The sequence below is a fragment of the Saccopteryx leptura genome, unplaced genomic scaffold (genome assembly GCF_036850995.1).
Source record: "Saccopteryx leptura isolate mSacLep1 unplaced genomic scaffold, mSacLep1_pri_phased_curated manual_scaffold_20, whole genome shotgun sequence".
Classification (NCBI taxonomy): Eukaryota; Metazoa; Chordata; class Mammalia; order Chiroptera; family Emballonuridae; genus Saccopteryx; species Saccopteryx leptura.
In genome coordinates, this window is record NW_027095702.1 from 88,882 (window position 1) to 103,692 (window position 14,811).

A 14,811-nucleotide genomic window follows, 5' to 3' on the forward strand; every position below is an offset into this window, starting at 1 on the left:
TTTTAAGTCAAGTGTTTTTGTGGTGGTTTTTTCAAGGGTGGTTACCATTAAGTAATGAAAAGGGTACCTACCATATTCATTGTAGTACCCTATCTTATGAGTATTTCTGCACTTCATCGTCCTTTGCTACTGTTAATCTCCATCCTCTCCCCCCTTTTTTTTTCTTTGTTGTCACAGTTTAAGTTTGGTTTTATTGTGTTCTTGGTGGAGCTGTTACTTGTGGTGTTGTTTTCTTTTGTTCTTTGAATCTGGTTGGAAAACCCCCTTTAGTATTTCCTGGAGTGGGGGCTTTCTGATGATAAATTCTCTCATCTTTTCTGTATTTGTGAATGTTTTTATATCTCCTTCGTACTTGAAGGATAGCTTTGATGGGTATAGTATTCTTGGCTGAAAGTTCCTCTCTTTCAGGGCTTTAAATATTGGGGTCCACTCTCTTCTAGCTTGTAGAGTTTCTGCTGAGAAATCTGATGATAATCTAATAGGCCTTCCTTTATATGTTGTACTCTTCTTTTCCCTGGCTGCCTTGAGAATTTTTTCTTTGTCATTGGTTTGTGTCATCTTTATTATGATGTGCCTTGGAGTGGGTTTGTTGGGGTTAAGAAAACTCGGTGTTCTGTTTGCTTCTTGAATTTGAGGCTTTAGTTCTTTCCACAGGCTTGGGAAGTTCTCATCTATTATTTATTTGAGTATATTCTCCATTCCATTTTCTTTCTCTTCTCCCTCTGATATACCTATTATTCTTATGTTATTCTTTCTGATGGAGTCAGACAATTCCTGTAGGGCTTTCTCGTTTTTTATTATTTTTGAGTCTCTTTCTTCTTCTCTCTGTTGTGCCTCAAGTTGTTTGTCTTCTATTTCACTAATCCTATCTTCTATCTGGGCTGTTCTGTTAGCTAAGCTTGTTACCTCGTTTTTCAGCTCGTGAATTGAGTTTTTCATTTCTGTTTGATTTGTTTTTATAGTTTCAATTTCCTTGGTAATATATTCTTTGTGTTCGTTGAGTTGTTTTCTGATCTCCCTAAATTGCCTTTCTGTGTTTTCTTGTATATCTCTGAGTATTTTTAAGATTTCTATTTTAAATTCTCTGTCATTTAGCTCCAAGGCTTCCAATATGTTAAGTCTTTTCTCCATAGATTTTTCCACATCTATTTGTGTTACCTCTCTTTCTTTTGTATCCATAATATTTGATTTCCTCTTTCTTATTGGCATCTGAGGGTGGTCTTGTTGATAGCACTAATTAGAATTAATAAAGAGTAAAAAGTAAAAAACAAAAAAACAAAAAAAAACAAAAAAAACAAAAAAACAAAAAAAAACAAAAAAACAAAGGGTAAAACACCCCACAAAAAAAAGCAGTAATAATTTATTATTTCCCCCTTTTTTTTTTCTTTGTTCTCCTTCCCTCCTCTCCCCTCCTCAGGGAAATATCGTGCCTATAATGGAGGGCCTGGTTTGCGGTGAAGAGTTCAAGGGGGCAAAAAATAAAAAAATAAATAAAAAAAAAAAAGGAAGAAAATCTTAGACAAGCATAAGTTGATCTGCCTGCGGGTGACGGTCAACCAAGAGATATAATGAGAGGGACAAGAGGGAACCAGAAAAAAGGACAAAAAAAGGAATAATCAAGAAGAAAAAATAAAAATAATAAGTAAAAATATGTTGTATTAAGTGGAGCAAGACCAAATACAATGGAGACCTTGGGTTGGGAGGACCCAAAATGCCACAAAAACAAAGCAACCAGAAAAAAACAAAAACAAAACCGAAAAAGAAAAACAAAGCCAAAAAAAACCTTGAGTCCCAAATTAACTAATTTGTTCGTGATTGAGGATTAAATGGGAGGAAAATAAAACGAGAAAAGAAAAAACGAATAGAAAGGAAAAAATAAGAAAAAGAGAAAAACGAAGGAAGAAATAAAAAAGGAAGAGAAAAAAACAAAATAAGGCAAAAAAAAAACAAAAGAGGAGAGAGTGAGAATTAAGTGTCCTGGAGTATAACCCCAAAGGAGGGTGAGGATGAAGAAGAGAAATAAAATGTAACACTTATGGGTAGTGTAGTTCAAGAAAAGGGAAGCATAAGATGGGCAGAGAATAGAAGGACTGAGGTGGAGGAAATAAAGGCAATAAGATAGAAGGAACAAACAACAACAACAACAAAAAAAAAACAAAAAAAAAAACAAAAAAAAACAAACAGTGGAACAAGCTGCAAAGTCTGTGGATTTTTCCTGATTTTGAGATGTCAACCTCTTCCTCCTTCTCCTCTCTCCCTCTTCCCGGTCGGCGACTCTGCACCCCAGGCCCTGCCCCTGCGCCACACCCAGGCAGGGACTTGCAATTGATGGGGTTCTACGGCAATGTCACACAATTGGCTTTAGTCTTGCTGGTAGTCAAGGCCTGCCGGCGTCTGCCCGGTCTACCGACGAGAGAGTTCGCCTTCGTGGATTCTCTCTCCCAGTCCCCCCTTCCCGAACCAGCAGCCTGGCGATCCAGCCACAAGGCTGCCACTGCTTCTGCCTGGGGAGTAAGAGGCTCAAAGAGCTGGGAAATCCCCACTCTATCCCCACTCAGTGCAAGGCTCTGGGAAGGGCTCTGACAGTCAGGGCCTCCAGTGTAATCAGGCGGGGGTGGGAGTCAATTGTTGTCAAGGTGATTGTTCAGCGCCTATCATTCCGTTGGACCTCTCAACCCAGGCTTTCCACACTTTGTAGCCTGTTTTGGCCGGTAAGAAGAGGCACTAGTCTCTGCTTGCGACTAGTGTGCTATAGATCTTATTATCTGCCAAGTCCTTCTTGTTAGCGTTTATCCCTGAATATGGAGGCTCTATCAATCAGAAGTTGCCCCCGCCCCTTTAGCGAGAGGCACCAAAAAATATCATGCCTCTTGTCTTGGGTCGGTGAACTGAGAGAGATCTTATCAATTAGAACCGAGGGTGCGCAGATTTCACGGGTTAAGTTAATTTAGTAATTGGGTCGCAGCTGTGCTCCCGAAGGTATTTCAGGCTGCCTGCGTGCGCCCCTCCCCCAACGCTTGATTGTTAGCTTGAATGGCTGGGTGAGGTGCCCCGCCCGCGGAGAGAATCTCCCAAGTAGGGAATACTGCCCTGGGGCCTCTCCCGCTCCCCGTGCGCGGGCCGCTGGGAACGTTAGCGGTGCTCGGTCTGCAATGCTCGGTCTGCAACCAGACCGGGAGCGCGCCAGCAGCTGCTCGCCGCTCGTTCTGCAACCGACCCGGGCTGGCGGCGGCGGCTTCCGAGTGCGGGATGACTTACCACAGGCGCACTTTCTCGCGGCTTGAATGAACGTCCCTGCGGTAGCTTCCTCCACACCCTCGTCTCACAGATTCGAGTGATAACAGTCCTATTGCTTTCAGTTTGCTCCGAAGATAAATTTTCCTGTTTCTAGTTGATAAATTTGTTGTGATTTTGGGGAGATCTGTCGGACGCACTGCTCACGGCGCCATTTCCGTGACGTCACTCGGTTTATAATCTTATACTACTTTATTTTGTGGCTTAAATTGTTCCAGCTTTGACCATTGGGAATTCAGTCAGTTGATTTTTTTGTGACTTTGATATGCCACACCATTGCTGTTTTTTTGTTTGTTTCAGCATTTCCTTAGTTTCTGGTGCTAAGAGATGCTCTAGGCTCATCCAGGCATAACTGACAATTTGTAAAAAATTATAACTTCTTGCTAATTGACAATTTTAATAAACCCTTATTTATCTCCAAGACATACTGCTAGGGAATCCAAATAACTATATATTTCATTCATCTTCTATTTATGTAACATTAGTTTCAAAAAATAAAATTTACCCTAATTAAGAAAGAGAGTAAAGAAGACTGCTATAAATATATTTATGAACTTAGAACTGGAACTAGAGCTCTCTCTCTCTCTCTCTCTCTCTCTCATCACAGTATCTATTTTCTTCTGTTTCTCTGCTCATTATTGGCCTGGTAGCTAATTTCTGCTTATAGTTTCTTCTCCTTTTTAACTTCAGCTTGAATATAACTCACACCTGCTTCACTACTACTCTAGATACTAGAAATATAGCAGGAAGATTGTCCTGCTCACCGATGTGACTCACAGCGTGGCTCTGAAGAGAGGGCAAGAAGAAGAGGGAAAGAAAGAGATATGAATATGCAATGAAGCCAACAGACAAGATACCATATTAAATCAGTGTAATATATATTGGATCATGATTGATGAGTAGATCATGAAATCAGTGTAATGGCTTAAGACCAGTATTTTTAACAAAAGACAAAACATAAAATATTTGAATAAATCACAGGAAGAAAAAGCATTGTATTTTGAACCAATTATTTCAATTTATATTATCATTGAATAAATGGACAAAAATCCAACTCCTTCAAGAAAAATAGATAATAAACAAGAAAAATTAGTGAACTACAAAGTGAATACATTAGAAGGTGAAAAAACTGAAAAACTAAAGACTACAGGAGTATATAAAATGTCAGAGGTAGGGATTGAAATTTTTGAGACAGTAGGTGACTTTTGGGTAAAGCCCTCAAAAAATTGAGGGAGTGAGCCATATGGGTATTTGGAGGAACATTCCAGGAGAATGAATAGCCAGTTCAAAGGCCCTGAGTGTGCCTGGCCTGTATGAGTTTGAAGAAAAGCAAGGCCAATGTGACTGAAGGGGAGTGAATGGGAAGCATAGCAGGAGATAAGAGGAGAGGGTGGATGGGGGTTCTGGATCATGCAAGACCTTTTGTTGGACTGTGAGTGAGATGGGAAGTCACTGGACAATGTTGAGCAGAAGAGTAACATGATCTTACTGATGTTGTATAAGCTCTCACTGGCTGCCAGATTGAGAAGGGTTTTAAAGGAGGAAAAGGCAGAAGCCAGAACACCAGAATGTGAGCGCCACCAAGGCAAGAGTTTTTAACTGTTTTCATTCACTTTGTATCTTTAGTGCTTATAGCAGTGACCGACACATAAAAGTATTTATTCAAGAATGAGTATTGCGTGTATGCGTACCAGATGATGATATGAAACATTTTCTTTGGGAGTCAAGGGCATAAGTGTTGATAGCCTCTCTTTTAGAGGAAACTGATCTAGCCTTCTGCCTCAGGAAGAAAAGCTCTGGGAACTGACATTAGGCTGAGATCTGAAGACAAGCAAGAGGATTTGGGGGATAAGAGAAGGGAATTTTTCAGGAGTGGTAAATTTTGGGATCGTTAGCACATGAATAGTATTTGAAGCTCTCTGAAGGTGTTTCTGTCTGTGTGGAACAAAATTAAAGCCACTCCCATTTCTGCAGCCCCAGCATTTAGCAAAGTGCCTGGCACTTTTGTTCATGCTCAATGTCTACTGAATAATTAATTGGAGAGAAGAAAAGGAACTTTATCTAAGGTAAATGACATTAAAGATGAAAGACTGGCAGAAGTGAGAATGACCTGTTTGTGGGAAAATGAAAGAAGAATCTTATTTAACAGGAACAAAGAGAATGCAAAATGGAGGGGTTGTTTTTAATTAGAGTATTTGAATTGTAAAGAACAGAAACTCATTCAGAACAATTTTCTCAAGATGATAATTATCAGTAAGGAAAATAGCGATACCACAGGAATTCAAGTCAAGGACTATTATGAGCTTACTCTTAATATTCCTTCCTTTCTTGTAACTGTTTCAGGGTGTGTACATGCTTCTCCTCCAATTCCCAACTGGTTCACATACTCTATTATTTTACACCCATGTATTTTCTTTACCCCAAGGATTCAGTCAACATTTCACCTCATTCATGACTCATTATTTGCCCATCTGTCCTCTCTCTGCCTCATGACCTTTCTGATTTTGCTTCCAGAGCTAAATTGAAAGAAACAAAGATTGGCATAACCAGAATAGTGGTTGGGGGAATAAAACTGAAAGGAAGCCCTGGCTGGTTGGCTCAGCAGTAGAGCATCAGCCTGGAGTGTAGAGGTCCTGGGTTCAATTCCCAGTCAGGGCACACAGGAGAAGTGCCCATCTGCTTCTCCACCCTTCCCCTCCCTTTTTCCTCTCTGTCTCTCTCTTCCCCTCCCACAGCCAAGGCTCCACTGGAGCAAGGTTGGTGCAGGTGCTGAGAATGGCTCCATAGCCTCTGCCTCAGGTGCTAGAACTTCTCTTGTTGCAGTGGAGCAATACCCCAGATGGGCAGAGCATCGACCCCTGGTGGGCATGCCAGGTGAATCCTGGTCTGACATATGTGGAAGTCTGTCTGACTGCCTCCCAGCTTCTAACTTCAGAAAAAGAAAAAAAAATGGAAGGAGAGGATAGGTATGAAGATTAGCTCTTCACTCCAATCACAATAGACAATGTATATACCTCTAGCATGATACCTATAATTCCTCTTTGTAATTGTCTATTTATTTTGTCATGGTTATATAGTCAGCTTTTCAACAGTGAGAAGAATCAATGAATGAACACATTAGTCAAAATTTATTTACTTTTATATTACACTTGAACACCCATTATTTTACTCATACCATAATTTATTTAGTACCCATGCTAATTAATAAGGGAAACACAAGTAAATAGATTGTAAGAATGGGTAGGTCCTTATACTTTACCCATGGGTAGTTCCCAAACTATTACAGCTAGGGAAAAAGCACTCGCAATGTTTCAGATTTATATACTTTTAGACAAAAGGACACTTTAAGCCTCCAAAAAAGAGTGGAAAGGAGGAAAAAGCAAAAATAATATGACCAGCAGTGGTAAATTATTCCCAACTAAAATGCTTAAGATAGCTTGGCCAATTAGGCATGTCTTTCTCCCTTCCCCCTTTCTTCCATTCATACTTGCTTGCTTGCTTCTCATGCCTTCCTGATTTGTTTTTGTTTTACCAATCCTGACTCTTACCCCCTCCAATTATTCCCCAAACTGATGTGAAGTGCTTTCCCAAATCCCACAAATTTCTAATCCTTAAGTGAATCCTTAGTTGATATGGGCATTAAGATTGGTGCACTTCCTGAAGGGACCCCTGACCCTACTATACATGGAGAGGCTGAGCAACGAGCATCCATCTTTGTGATTCTCATTTTTAACTCATCAAAAAGTACAGTTAACTCTCATATCAGTAGCCTTCAGATTTTCATCTTCATGCACATCTGGGCTGTCCTTTGCTTTCCTCTTCTGGTGTGTTTCTTTATACATTTTCCTTCAGAGTGCAGTTGTAATTTGGGAGGGTGTAATAAATAAGTCAGTCATTTAGCAGTATATACAAATGTCCTCCTTTCCTCCTCACCCCCCTTCTCATCATCAGAGATGGTATTGTCATTTCACACAATAGGCTTGTTGACATCAATGGAGCCAGAAAGTCTACGAGAAATTGTGACTTGAATTAGATATTCTGCTGAGGTAAGTAGACCTCAATTGGGATGACTATAAGAGCTCTGTTAAGATGGTGAAGAGGCTCTCTCACCAGGAGTCTAACTCAAATGTTCAAGTCTCAGGTGGATAAGCAAAGTAACAAAGGAGCAGGTATGATACAACAGAGAGCTAAGGACTGTGGCAAACTGGAAAACATATTTTTGGCCTATAGACACTCATATTTTAAAATTTCAAATACAGAGCATGCCAAATCAATAATGTATGTTAATGTGCCAAATTTTCCCTATGGGCTATCAGTTTGTAACCTCCACAAGACTTATAGAATTTAGGATCTAGGTAATACAGCAACAGATTACAGTGGTGAGCCAGAAAAGTGACATGCGGTATGGGGGAAGTAAGCCAGCAGTTAACAGGGTCCCAGTTTCAAGAATGACAGTGGCAAGAATCAGGCTCAGTGAAAGGCTTCAAGCCCTCTCTGACCATGGAGAGAGCAAGACAGAGTTCCCATCCAGGAAGGCCAAGGGTATGAGGGAGGTGATCATGACTGGGAATCAGACCTAGGCTGTAGTAAATGGCAACACTTATTACTGAATCACCTGCATGTTCAACTTAAATCCCTTAAAATTATTTTTATTGTTTCTTAAACATTGATTTTTAAAAATTTGCTTGTAGAGAATTTAGAAAATGTGAAAAGCATAATAAAAATGAACATTAGAACTGTCCTACTGAAGGCACTGTTTCCAAAGCTTGGGATCAGGCAGGGAATCAAGAGCTTCTGCCTTGGGAAGGAGGACTTGGGAGTCTGGGAGGATGAACTGGGATAACAGCTAGAAATGTGCTGACCTGGCTTCATGAATTATCTAGAGCAAGACTCATTGTAGACAATTTCAGATTATTTATCATGACTTTTAGTTTTAAAAAATTGTAGTTAGTCACCCAAATATAAATCCTAGCTTTTGTCTAGTCAGTATTCATGATATAAAAATCTTTTTTAGAAATTGTTAACTCTCAAGATGTTAAATATTCATATCTTACTAAAATTCATATCCTCAATTCATTTTTTTGAGATTATGAACTCTTTTGGATTACATTTACCAATGGTTTTTTGTTTTTGTTTTTGTTTTTGTTTTTTTTCTTTTTTTTTTTTTCTTTTTTCTGAAGCTGGAAACGGGGAGAGACAGTCAGACAGACTCCCGCATGCGCCCGACCGGGATCCACCCGGCACGCCCACCAGGGGCGACGCTCTGCCCACCAGGGGGCGATGCTCTGCCCATCCTGGGCGTCGCCATGTTGCGACCAGAGCCACTCTAGCGCCTGAGGCAGAGGCCACAGAGCCATCCCCAGCGCCCGGGCCATCTTTGCTCCAATGGAGCCTTGGCTGCGGGAGGGGAAGAGAGAGACAGAGAGGAAAGCGCAGCGGAGGGGTGGAGAAGCAAATGGGCGCTTCTCTTGTGTGCCCTGGCCGGGAATCGAACCCGGGTCCTCCGCACGCTAGGCCGACGCTCTACCGCTGAGCCAACCGGCCAGGGCTTGTTTTTGTTTTTTTTTAACAGAGCCAGAGAGAGTTAGGGATAGATAGGGACAGACAGACTGGAACGGAGAAAGATGAGAAGCATCAATCATTAGTTTTTCGTTGCAACGCCTTAGTTGTTCATTGATTGCTCTCCCATATGTGCCTTGACCATGGGGCTACAGCAGACCGAGCAACCACTTGCTCAAGCCAGTGACCCCAGGTCCAAGCTGGCGAGCCTTGCTCAAACCAGATGAGCCCGCACTCAAGCTGGAGACCTCGGGGTCTCAAACCTGGGTCCTCCACATCCCAGTCCAAAGCTCTATCCACTGTGCCACCACCTGGTCAGGCACCACTGGTTTTCTACATCATGGATTATATTTTTTTAATTTGGGTTTTGCTAAATATATACATAGAAGAGTATGAACCTTTTTTGGCCATCAACTATTGACCTGTTTTATGTAATAGTTGTGGCCCACTGTGCATATTTTTGAATAGGAGTATTTCCAGAGCAAATAAGTCAATTGAAGCTTTGGTCTAAAATTAATTGTTGTCAGCTGATATGTTACCATATCATATTTTAATTCTGGACTTTGTACTATAAAACTATTATTATTGAGCGAGTTTTTACCAAAAAAGAACTGTAAAAGAAAAATATAATATTCAGTGGAGAAAATTTCAACTTGCAATTTTCTGGGCTGCTCTTAAACTGCACTCATGGCTGTTTTGAAACAAAAATAAATCATCCCTCATATACCCATATAATGGCACATTCACTAAATAGGGGCCCTGTGTATAACATTTCTCCAAAATGTTAAATATAAGGTTTCCCAAGTGTAACTGTCACAATGCGTCCACTCAAGCATTCTAGCATCTGATATTCTAACATTATTTGTATATTTAGGTGTCTTTTTTTAACTTGCTTATTTTTTCCTTTTTTTGAAATAGCCACATCTGCTTCAGCCATTTTGTGACTTTTAAACTTCCTTCCGCAAAAGATGTTTAAAAACATGCATGTTTCTTATATAATATAACCATAATCTTTTTGGAAACTTTTAAAGAAATATAGTAAATATGGTAAGAAATTGAATTACAAACATTCAGAAGAGAATTTATGCTAGACATATTTTGCTCAAAAGTTTTTAGCTTAAAGTATTTATATAGCAAAAACAATGATTTACAGTGATAAACATCTCTAGCTGAGTCATTCATGGAAACAGCAACTCAGGAAATAAAAATTCTAATCATAGCTCTTTCTGATATATGTAATTTCATAATATCAAGGCATTCATTTCACTCTAAGTAATCTCAATTTTGTATATTATGAAATTGGGGTAACAATACATATCTACTCAATGGTGTGGCAAAAAATGAAAGAGCTTATGGTATCACAAAAAGAGAAATAGCCCCAGAGTTAAAAGATCTAGCTTTTAAGCATAGTCTTGTCACTTAAAATAGTCATGTGAATTTAAACAAGCCCCTTCATTGTCAGAGGCTGTCACTTTTTTTTATTCTTCAAATAAAGATAATAATATATATCTTATTTACCTTGCAAGAATATAGGGGAGAAAAACATGGAATAATATTGGTAAAAAAAACTTTATAAATTGTAAAGTGCTATATAAATGTAAATTTTAATTTCAGAACTAACACCAGGGCTTTGTTATAGTTCTGTTACCAAGACTGCTGTTATTCCATGGTGTCATGTGTAGAGAATTTCAGGGACACTTGCATAAGAGGAGATTTAAACAATAGTGGAGTGAAAAGAGACAGTATATTCTGGGAGAGACAGAGAAGACAGGCTATAGTGTAGCTGCCATGTGGACAGGAAAGGAAGTTACAGAGCCAAAAGGAGAGTCCTCTGCCACTGTTCTTGCTCCCCTGGCTGCAAGTCTTGTGGGACCCTTAAAGTTTAGGAGAAAAGAAGGCAAAAAGTACATCAAGAGAGAGAACAGCATCAGCGTGCCCCAAGGAGGTTGTGTGCTGGGTTCCTTGTCTAGCTTCCATATATTTCCTTGAGTTCCAGAAAGAGCAGGCTTTCTTTCAAACTACCCAGTCTCTTCCCTGGTGTTTCCTGGGCTTGTGCCCTTCTCCAATCCCATCCTTTTCCCAGACTTTGCCAGGCTAGTCTCCCTTTCCTGTGTGGTCACCATTTTGTCTTCTAGTGTGCACACACTCAGTGAAAGGACTGTCCACGGGCCTTTTTCGTCCTCCCTTTGTTAATTTGGCTAAACAATGCAGGTTGCTCCCATGAGTGGCTATAAGGCTGTCTTTCCTGCCTAGCTGACTCCATGGGATGTTGTCCAGAATGATGCTGGTTACTCCCTGGAGTGACTGTGAAACTGCTGTTTGCCAACTTAATCGACTGTAACCAGGTGTCTGGCTCTTCTCTTTTGTGACTAACTAACTGCCTACTCTGACAGTTCCATCTGCTTCAGTGTGGAATTCAATAAAATGCTGCTCTATTTCTAACTATTCTAAGGGGCATATCACTGGCAAGGTTACATACGTTCATCTTTGTAGGAATTTTGAGATTGGTATTATAATGAAATTCAAAGGATATTTATTTTGAAATTCTATATCTGTTAAAACGCACACATATATACTATTTCAATGATTTACATTTGTTTTGAGAAATATTATCAAATTTTTTCCAGTTCATATGTTCTCCATTCCTTCCACCACCAGCCCTGTCCCCAAGAACAATAAACTAAAAAGAGCTATAAAAACACCAGTGGTCACCTTCATGTTTCAGACTTCTTGGAAGTCTACAATAAAATCAAATGAATTTCAAGAAAAAATCATGGAGCTGCTATAATAAAAGCTATATATACCACACTGATGGCAATTTTATTTGTGGCCCCTTCTTAAATCAGGTAACTCTCAGGTATTTCTAAGGTACAGTCAAATCTCTGATTTTTTTAAATGCACATTTAATATCACCATTAATTTCAAATCTGTATTTCCATTTTGGTCTTTTCTTTAATATTCCAGATTATTAAATCCAACTGCATACTTGCTATCTCTACATAATTTTAATGTTGGTACTTGAACTATGGCATGCACCAAACAAAATTCCTGGCATGCTACTTTGGTACTCTTTTCAGCCAAACAAGTCCATCACGTTAGATTTCCCTATGTCAAATATGACACCATTTCCACTCAATTATTCCAACCAAAAGTCTATGAGTTTCCCCTGGTTCTTTTTTTTATATATTAATGGGGTGACATTGATAAATCAGGATACACATATTTAGAGAACACATCTCCAGGTTATTTTGACATTTGACTATGTTTCATACCCATCACCCAAAGTCAAATTGTATCCCGTCACCTTCTATCTGGTTTTCTTTGTGCCTGTCCCTTTCCCCTCCCCCCTCCCTTTACTTTCAACACCCCCCCTCATAACCACCACACTCTTGTCCATGTCTCTGAGTCTCATTTTTGTGTCCCATCTATGTATGGAATCATATAGATCTTAGTTTTTTCTGATTTACTTATTTCACTCAGTATAATGTTATCAAAGCCCATCCATGTTGTTGTAAATAATCCAATGTCATCATTTCTTATGCTGAGTAGTATGCCATAGTATATATGTACCAAAGCTTTTTAATCCACTCGTCCACTGACAGACACTTGGGCTGTTTCCAGACGTTCGCTATTGTGAACAATGCTGCCATAAACATGGGGTGAATTTCTCCTTTTGAAACAGTGCTATGGTGTTCTTGGGGTATATTCCTAAAAGTGGGATAACTGGGTCAAAAGGCAGTTTGATTTTTAATTTTTTGAGGAATCTCATACTGTTTTCCACAGTGGCTGCACCAGTCTGCATTCCCACCAGCAGTGCAGGAGGGTTCCCTTTTCTCCACATCCTCACCAGCACTTATTCTGTGTTGTTTTGTTGATGAGCGCCATTCTGACTGGTGTGAGGTGATATCTCATTGTGGTTTTAATTTGCATTTCTCTAATGAATAGTGATGTTGAGCATTTTTCATATGCCTGTTGGCCATCTGTATGTCCTCTTTGGAGAAGTGTCTATTCATTTCTTTCACCCATTTTTGATTGGATTGTTTGTCTTCCTGGTGTTGAGTTTTACAAGTACTTTATTGTGGACAAGTCCTGCTGGGGGTGAGGATGACAGAGACGCAAAGACCCGACTCCAGGGACTAGGTTCAGTGACTGAGATCCACTTTATTCAGGAAGTAAGCTAGCTTATATACATGGGTTCAGCCAATAGAATGTTACAGTGTGTCCTTCATAGCCAATAGCTAAAAAGATCAGGGAGCTGCATGGTTGGCGCTAAGTCACCTCCTTATAGCGGGCGAGCTTCCTTCCTGGGTATGCCCAGGAGGCTTCTGGGAACTGGAGTATTCTCACAGCATTGCATCAGCTGCAGCTGCTAGGAATGTATTCTGCCCTCCACCCACATCTCCCCCTTCTCTTTTAATTAAGGCCAACTGGACTTGATGAATGACAGCTTGCTGTTCTTGTAGCTTCTGAATGCTAGGCATTATGCAATGGAACTCTAGTAGAACTAGAACAACTATAATACCTATTATACTATATGCTAATAGATTAGCTGGATTAAACAATGAAGCAAGCTTCTCTAATGTTTGACTAGTTAGGAAATAGAACGGAGGTCTTAAACAGGAGATTCCTCCTAGGGGTCAAGATGTCATTTCCCTCCCATTGTGTTACAGAGACCTTCTAGGTGCCGTTAAACACAGTTCCATTTTGATTGTAAAAAATGGATATAGGTCCATGCACGCCCCCTTCCCACAAAGACCTCAGCATCCAAACATGGAACAGATGGCTTGCCATGGGCTGCATACTGCATATGGTTGCAAGGCACATTACACAAGTTACAACAACATGACAAATCATAATATTTCAACAATTACAGAGGTACATTTCACCAGTCTCTGAGTACTTTGCCAAAAGCACAAAATGTCCTCAGCCTTCTTTCTAGCCATGGGAAAAGCTTCCTGGGGCAGGGGAAGGGCCTCCAGCAAAGCCTCTCCCCACCAACTTCAGGGTATTTCACATTGTCCAAAATCTGTAAATTCATCCAAAAAAGGAGCCAGTGCTCACTTGGGTCATAGTCCAGGAAATCAGTCCACGAACATGAGACCTCAGCCACCCCTCTCATTCCTACCATCCTGGCAGGTCTTACACTGTCCCAAGGAGGAGTATGTGGCAATGGCAGTCAGCATTTTCCATCTCTGCTCTGGAGAGCATGATGGCAGCCACCCCTATGTCCCAAAATGTCAGCGAACCCACCAGCAGCTTAGCAGGCACTCCCTGCCATTCCAGCGGCCACTCAGCAATGCAAGCCTGGCTTCCAGGATGCCACTCATCCTCCCACCAGGGCTGCCGCCGTTTACCTTCTGGAGTCTGTGAATCGCAACTCTGGCCCAATTCTCCTCATCCTCTAAAGATGAACTGAAAATACCAGCTCATGATGCCAGGCTTAAGCCCTGGGCTTGTGGCTGCCTGCATCTGGGAGTCAGTGGTTACTATAGCACACATAAGCAAAAACAGAGCACCAGGGCCTGGGGGCCCATCAGGGGCAATTCTCTGGGCCCGCCCCAACAAAGCCTCCACATCCCCCCTGGAGATGGGGCACACATGCCAGCTGTGAGGTCTTCTTCTGGAGCGCTGAGGACCTCTTCCCCTCAGGCATAGTTGGTGTGGAGAAGGCCAGGGTTGTGGCTTTGGAGGGGTAAATACTGAACCATTTAGTGGGTGCCCAAGAAACCCTGTCAATCAGGTTGGGGTGTTCCTGGGATCCAAATTAGCTGAAAAACACAAGCATAACCTGTCCCTTGCATTAGAAGAGGGTGTGATCCCTGCCAATGTGCCATGGCTGGGTCCTTCCAGCATCATTTCAGAGAGAGGGGCAGGAGAGAGAGAGCGCGAGAGATACGGAAAAATAGACAAGACAGACAGACAGAAAGAAAAAAGACACATGGGGCATATAGGCTGGCC